Below are 7,878 nucleotides of genomic sequence, written 5' to 3' on the forward strand. Positions count from 1 at the left end.
ACCAGACACTGTGGGATCAAATCTCCCATCTTTTAAAACTTCCCCCTTTTATCCGAATTTTAAAACATTGTTAAATTTAAGTGATCAAATTGGAAGAAAAGCAATTGAGTTGTGTTAAAGTGACCAAATTCTATAGGAGTGAAGTGATTGCAGGTGTGAATTTATATTAATGAACAAACATTTAGTGTGCAGCGCTTTTGCAGGGGTTTAACACATGACCCATATTCAGAGGCTTCAGTCCTCTACACAGCCGTTGCTGGTTCACCTCCTGGCGGAGGTAACGTTTGCTGCATGTCTTCTTTACTCTTTCCACCCCTGTCCTGTCAGCATACTGTTAAAAAACTTTGAAAAAATTAAGGCCACTATGCTGCTAAAAAAAGAAAAACACATTCTATCATTTTGTAACAACACAAAATACTTATGTTCACTTAACACACCTAATTTGTGTTAAATGAAGACAACACTGGAGATTGCTGCAAAAGCATTAAGTTTGTGTGCAGCCAATGTCCACTATTGAATTAAGCAAATCCATTAAATTTTTTTCTTTCAGTGTAGCAATGTGTTGGGTCTTTTCACCACATATTGGGTATTTCCAGTATCACAAAAGCATTTCAGGCTGGAAGGCTCTGAAAAATCCTTCTCCTTTACTTTTGTAGTTCGGTTTATAGTTTCTGCCAAAATAGCCAAAGACAGTGGTGTCCAAATTTCTTGTTTGAAAACGTTTGCTGACTTTAGCCAAGTTTGATAAATGAATTCAATTCAGTTCCGAGCACCAAATACTGCTTTTTGAGTAAAAACCTGAATAGATGAAGTCCTCTTTACTATGAAATTAAAAACAATGCAAAGACACGGTTGTTAAAAGACTTACAGTATGTGTTAGACCTTACATTGTAAGAACATTTTAATTTGTAGGTAATAAATTTCCCCCAGTTGAAAATAAAATGTCTCCAACTGCATCAACTATCTGTATTGATGGGCTATATTTGTATCATTTTTAATTGACGTCGGGGACCTCACAAAATCAGTCGGGGGATTTTGAACATTATGAACCCCCCTGGTCTAAATGACTAGTTAGTAATAGTCAAAGTTTAGGGGGGGGGGGGTCCTTTTTTTGTTCTTTTCTCTGCCGTTCCTCTACATCTGCTCCAATTCCATCTTCTTTTCAACTCCCCTGTGATTTGAGGCTTTTAATCTAAGCGATATTTGGTCTTTGAAATTTTCCAGCACTAATTCAGCATGTAAATAACTTTATCATAACAAATGTGCAGATGTACCATGAATATCAACAGAAATCATAAGAAGTACAGGATTAAATTTAGTATCTATTAACCTTTTTTTTAACATGATCAGAAGTCCAGTTTTTCCCTCATGTATTCTTTGTGTTTTAAAATACTCCCAATACAGCTGCTTCAGAGTTGGAAATAGGTTTTCACCATTAAACACAGATGTTTACGTACTTTGATGCTTACAACTATCAGTGACTCCATCTCCTTTCCACTCATGTGACCTTTTCCTGAAAGAAAGCAAAAACCTAAATTGATGATTTACAAATTATAGATGATCCAACCTACCGGTAATTGTCTTACGGCCGACATGCTCTTAAAATTCTGCTAAAACTGTACTATTTACAATGTAACTTCTATTTAAAAACTGAAGCAGTACCTCTAAAACCTTCAGGCAGCTACAAACGTACACGTACATAGTCAATTTGTCAATGGATGTATTATCCTTGGATAAACCATTTCAGCACTATATATTGTTTGTTATTGAGCTTGTCCACATTTTGTCAGATTACAGCCACAAACTTCAAGTCTGAGAAAGCATTTGTAATCTACATGAACTCTGAAACCCTATATATAAAATCTAGTGCACCTACTTGCCTTAAGAAATGATTCAATTGGTAAACCAAGTCCAGTCTCACTATAGATGCAGGAGTCTTGTGAGAGCCTCAGAGGCTTATTAGAGAACATTAGTGAACCAACAGCTGAGGACATCTTATCAGTCCAGACTTTGAATACAAATGCATGCCAAGAATGTCTTCTACTTAACCATTATGCATTACTTTGTGTTGGTCTAGCTCATATTATTCCAATTAAATACATTATGGTTTGATGTTGTCATGTGGTAAAAGGAAAAAGAAAATGTCAAAGATATACTACTTGGTATTCTGGCCAGTTCTCCCTTCTTACATTGTACCCAGAAAATGCTATCAGTATGTCTGAACCTCAAGAAATAACCTATAAATCTGTGTAAAAGGTAAGTGAGTTCTGGTCTCATTAAACAGAAAACATACGCTGTAAAATAGAGCATTATCTTTCCTCTTCATGATAAAAAGCAACAGCACAAATTTCCGTAAATTTCTGTAATTAAATAATCCTGAGCCTCGAGCACAAATCTGCAGCTTAAATTCATCACCTGCTTCTGAGAACTCAGATGCAGCAGTAATTTGACAGTAATGAATAAGATTGTCATTGCCTGAGTTACCTTGAAATCACGCACATTGAATGCAGTCTCTTGAAGACTAGAAATCTGACTACTTCTGCATAAATTTGAAAGCCTAATTAGGCTTTGGTGATTAGCTTCCCGCTCTTGCTTTTATTCCCTTCTCTTTTAATCCCAGCCCACCCATACACCTACACTCCATCGCAGCTAAGTCATTAACAGCAATTCTCCCAGAGGAGAACAGAAGCTACCTGCGTCAAACAAGCCAAACATTTGCTGCTGAAGCTCCTGGGATTGGCAGAGTATGAAGTCATACAAGATATAAGTATTGTTAGTATTGTTTTAGTATGTTTTCTACATTATATACAGTTAGAATCAGACATTTCAAATCTTTCTTCACTGTCTAATATTGAGTCAGACTTAACCTTTCCTGTTTTAGGTCAGTTGGATTTCCCAAAATTATTTCTAGTTGCAAATGCCAGAAATGCCAGAAGATTCAGAGACAGACATTTTTTTCATATTTCTTCAAATCCCGAAGTTTACATACATTCCTTTAGTGTTTGGTAGAATTGCCTTTGAAACCTTTTGACCTTTTGAGAAACACCTGCAGATTGTCTATGAGACTGAGATTAGGTCCAAAAGATGAGATTAGTTGTCTCTACGCATCTTCATAACTTATTAGGCAGGATGTTTTGGGTCATTGTCTATATGGAAGACCCATTTGTGCCCATGTTTTAACTTTCTGGAAGATGTCTTGAGATGTTGCTTCAATATTGCTATGTAATGTTCTTTCATCATGACACCATCAATTTTGTGAATTGCACCAGTCCCTCTGGCAGCCAAACATCCCCCTCAACATGACGCTGTCACCCTGCTACTTCATAGTTGGGATGGTGTTCTAAGACTAGTACAGGTGCTCCTTTTCCCTCCAAAAGTAGCAATGGTCATAATGAACAAACATTAGAATTTTTATTTCATCAAGCCACAGAACATGGTTCTTAGAATTAAAATGTCTTTCCATGAGATTATTTGCTAACTGTAATCTGGCTGTTCATGTTGAGTAATCGCTTCATCTTCACTTAGCAACATTTCAGGACATAAAATACACACAACCCACCTCCTTCATGAATGGCATATGGGCTAGGCATTCCTATGGTGTTTAAACTTGCATATAATTGTTTAAACTGATGAATGTGAACTGGACTTGTAGATGTTTGCTGTTCTGCTGATATTTTAACTGATATCATTTGCCACAGGGATGCACTGGGTTTGAGGTGTTGCCTAAATGCTGTAAATTAACGTAAGCCTCCAAAACCATGACATTGTCACTTGGGTTTTCCCAGAGGTTTTAGAGATGTTGTAGTTTTTGTGTATTTCAATTTATGAATTTGAAAAGTAATAAAAAAAACTTCTTGCTTCTTAGCTCTAGCATTTAGCAAATAAGAATAATTGTTGGTAACATATCTAAAACAGGAAATGTTCAGTTTGATTTAATGTCCGACAGTGAGAAATTAAAGGTTTCTTTTTCTTTTTCTTATTTCTTTTTCTTTTTTATTATTTATTTCTTTTTATAATCTGTATGTAAATATCTAATATAGCTGTACATCTAAAACTAACCGGTACACACTTCTCCTCTCTCTCACCTCTCAGCTCAGCATTAGCTAGAATTATTATGGAGTTTTTTCATACATGTTTTAGTTGGGATATAAGTAGTGCTCACCAATTTTTTGTATATTTTCCTCATTATGTATGTGGAAGCAAAGAAACAGAGCAATGCATGCATCTTATTCAACAAGCGATGTTATGTGTCTCACTTGTTCCAAAAATGAGTCGAGTACCATGGAGTCAGGTCAGCAAATAGAAAATGGGAAGATTTATCTTCATTTGACATCAAGAGAAAATATCCGCCACCACCAGCGAGATTGTCGAGCAATCACATCACATTAGTATTTCTTGATGCTAACTCCCTCCACAGAGGAGCAAATCACATTGCTTCCAGGATGCCATCTCTCTTTGAATCCAGTAAACAGAGCTGTTGTTTTTGTAAGGACGCTTCATAACTCAGTCCAAAGCAATTCTTCTCAGTCTCAGGCAACCTCTGGCCTTCTTTTGTTTGGCAAATCAAAGGCACTTTCATTCTAAATCGACTTGCTCTGCTTTGTAAACAGTCACCCTCTGCCTTCCTGGAGAATTTATCAGCACTAATGTTCTCTGGTCGACAATTCAAGTTTGCAGTTTCAGCTTGTTGTGAAGACACAAAGAAAGGAGACAGACAGGAGGGTTGCAGGAGAACAGAAGGAGGGAAATAATGTGATGACAGAGATAACAAAGACATAGGAGTGATTCTTAGACTCTGCAGAAGCAGCAGCAGCCAGTGAGCCAGATGTGACAGTCTGCATTCTGTCTTCCTCTTACTGAACAATAGTGAAGGCTTGCTTTGATCTGGAACAGGACCTGTCATGCTCTAAGTTCATGTCTTGGGACTCAACACAATCCCCACAAGCATCAAAAAAAAGATTTGGCTAAACAAAGATTGAGCCGTGCCTAAAACAAAGGTCATGAAAACCAGCTGCCGATGACTGAATGCGACCTGATTGCAAATTGTTCCATTAACTTTCATTTTCTCTCGGGCAGAAAATGCGAGATGTCTCCACTCAAAGGCAGAGCAACATGCAGAAAAATACTCCTATCCATCTGTGGGAACATGTTTTGCACCGTGTTTACATCCTAACATGTTTTGGGAAAACCGAACCTTAGGCTACATAAATGTTTTCATTGCAAAAACTAGGCTGGTATGCAAGTTCATATGGAGGCAGAAATCCACTGCTAAACAGCAAAAAAGGCTCCCCTCGGCCTCTATAAACAGTGGAAAGGTGCTTCACTCTGCTGCTACATCTGCTTTCACTTTTTGTTTGCGTCACGGTTGACAGGCAGTGTAAACTCCTCCAGCCTGTAACTAAAACAAGAATTTAATTCATTGTAGCTGGCAGGTCTGGCCTGACGGTCAGCCTTCACGTTATTTTGTCTTCAAGTTAATTTGTTTGAGGTAAGGAAGGTTAAATATAAAGCTGAGATGTATATATATAATGCACTGATGCATTATATTGAGGCTTGGGTAACCAAGACAAAGTGGGGAAAAGTTGTGAAGTGAAAGGAAAGTGCTGCATGTTTTTTTATATTTGTTTTGACTCTCAGCTGTGTGGCATGCATTTGCATTAAGACCTCTTTACTCTGATACCCTTAAAGGCAAAGCACCTTAAGTCACAACTGTTGCTGAAAATGTTCTCATCCACAAAACCCACATTAAACAATCTCAAAAGTATTTTTATTTGTGATGATGTCCAACACAGTAATAATATGCTGTATTCTATCAATAAGAGTAAACACTCAATGCACTGACAGCGGTATTTACATAGAACCAAAATAAAGCTCCAAGCAGCAAAATGTCAATCAGAACATGCTTGATTTGTCCAGATCTGAAGTGTTTTTCTGTTGGAAGTTATTATGTTGTGACTCTCTGGAACTGGAGTAATATTTGATGTCAAAATATGTTTCTGGGGAGAACAAAATTATGTCAGTCTTTGCTGTCATTTTGAATATTTCCTTTCAGCTGTCCTCTGACAGTCTGTGCTTAAGATGTTTATCCTCCTGTTACAAGTTTTTTATTTTCAAAAGAAGACGAAAGGTGTCCAAACACTGACACAAATCCAATTTTGGGATGAAAAACTATGTGAAGAAGGCACATGAATGCAAAACAATTGTTTAAGAAACCCCGGTTTTATTCCAGAGTGAAATTATTCAGTTGCTGTATTCTCAGTGGGTTTTTTTCTTTAATATTTTTTATTTGTTAGTGTTTTGCTTTTCAGAATCAGAATCAGCTTTATTGCCAAGTTCGTACATACAAACAAGGAATTTGACTCCAGTACACTTTGCTCTCTGGGTTTTTAAATATATTTTAAATATATTTATGCATATATCTTTATGTCCTTAAATATACATATATACAAAGGTGCATTTGCAACATCTGTATGCTGTTGTTTTGTACTCTATTGAATGTTCATCAGAGAAACCGCCTAGGGGAAGAAACTGTCTCTGTGGCGGCTGGTTTTAGTAAACACTGCTCTACTCTACTCTGAACAGTTTATGTGCAGGGTGTGTGGGGTCTGCAGAGATTTTAGCAGCTCTTTTCCTGACCCTAGACCTATATAAGTCCTGGATGGAGGGAAGGTCAGCCCTGATTATTCTCTCTGCATTCCTGATTATTCGTTGCAGTCTGGACCTGTCCTGTTTTGTGGATGAGCCAAACCACACTGAGATGGATGAAGACAGGACAGACTGAATGATGGCAGTGTAGAAGATGACCAGCAGCTCCTGTGGAAGGTTGAACGTCTTGAGTTGCCTCAGGAAGTACAGTCTCTGCTGGGCCTTCTTTCGAACAGTGTCTATGTGTGAAGACCATCTCAGGTCCTCAGAGATGGTGGTTCCTAAGAACCTGAAGTGGTCCACGGCATACAGTGTTGTTGAGGATGGTGAGGGGGGTGAATGGGTGTGGTGTTCTCTGAAAGTCCACCACCATTTCCACAGTCTTGAGTGGGTTCAGTTCAAGGTAGTTCTGACCGCACCAGTGTACCAGCCGATCCACCTGCTGTCTGTATGCAGACTCATCACCGTCCTGGATCAGTCCAATGACAGTGGTGTCTTCTGCAAACTTCAGGAGTTTCACGGACGAGTCCGATGAGGTGCAGTCATTTGTGTACAGAGAGAAGAGGAGTGGGGATAGAACGCATCCCTGGGGGGCACCAGTACTTATTGATCTGGATCGGGAGAAGATGCTCCCTAGTCTCACCTGCTGCTGTCGGTCTGTCAGGAAGCTGTTGATCCACTGACAGGTGGAGGCTGGTACGTTGAGCTGGGTGAGCTTCTGGTGGAGGATGTCTGGTATGATGGTGTTGAAGGCCGAGCTGAAGTGTACAAACAGGATCCTGGCGTATGACCCTGGGTGGTCGAGGTGTTGCAGGATGAAGTGTAGACCTAAGTTAACAGCATCATCTGTCGACCTGTTTGCTCGGTAAGCAAATTGCAGGGGGTCCAGCAGGGGGCCTGTGATGTCTTTCAGGTGCTTCAACACCAGCCGCTCAAAGGATTTCATGACCACAGACGTCAGGGCTACAGGCCTATAGTCATTTAATCCTAGGATGGTGGGTTTCTTGGGAACCGGGATGATGGTGGATCGTTTGAGGCAGGAGGGGACCTCACATGTCTCCAGTGACTTGTTGAAGATCCGTGTGAAGATCGGAGCGAGTTGATTTGCATAGGCTTTCAGGCGTGATGGGGAGACATTATCAGGTCCTCCTGCTTTCTTTGTTTTCATGTGCTGAAAGAGCCTGTTTACATCTTCCTCAGAGATCTTTAGTGCAGGCAGAGGATCTGAAGGTA

Source organism: Girardinichthys multiradiatus, chromosome 23 (genome assembly GCF_021462225.1).
Source record: "Girardinichthys multiradiatus isolate DD_20200921_A chromosome 23, DD_fGirMul_XY1, whole genome shotgun sequence".
In the NCBI taxonomy this organism is placed as follows: domain Eukaryota; kingdom Metazoa; phylum Chordata; class Actinopteri; order Cyprinodontiformes; family Goodeidae; genus Girardinichthys; species Girardinichthys multiradiatus.